This window comes from Grammomys surdaster, unplaced genomic scaffold, assembly GCF_004785775.1.
Source record: "Grammomys surdaster isolate TR1022 unplaced genomic scaffold, NIH_TR_1.0 174, whole genome shotgun sequence".
NCBI classification, from domain to species: domain Eukaryota; kingdom Metazoa; phylum Chordata; class Mammalia; order Rodentia; family Muridae; genus Grammomys; species Grammomys surdaster.
Window position 1 is genome coordinate 2,239,171 of NW_021604622.1, and position 358 is coordinate 2,239,528.

Below are 358 nucleotides of genomic sequence, written 5' to 3' on the forward strand. Positions count from 1 at the left end.
TTCTTTCTCTCTTTCTTTCTTTCTTTCTTTCTTTCTTTCTTTCTTTCTTCTCTTTTTCTTTTTCTCTTTTTCTTTTTTTTTTTTTTTTTTGCGACCTACTTCTCTCCTTTGCTGGCTCCTCTCTCCCCATCCCTGTCTTGGCTGCAGACCTTGGGCGCTGGGGAATCTTACAAATGAGACAGTGTACTCCGGGGAAAGCGGCGGGTTTTGTGGCCTGACATCTGTGGAATGCTTCCAAGGAATGCGTTTTACCTTTGGGGTCGGATTCAAGGCGCCCACCCTGTGACATTTAACGAGCCCCTCGGTGGTGCGTGTGTGTGTGTGTGTGTGTGTGTGTGTGTGTGTGTGTGTGTGTGTG

The 358-nt window shown here is 46.9% G+C and overlaps 1 protein-coding gene across 4 annotated transcripts in view; it reads left to right on the plus strand.

Moving 5' to 3' along the window:
• The window catches only part of Dab2 (DAB adaptor protein 2), a 51,764-nt gene that overhangs the window by 389 nt on the left and 51,017 nt on the right, over window positions 1–358 (plus strand). The window lies entirely within an intron of this gene.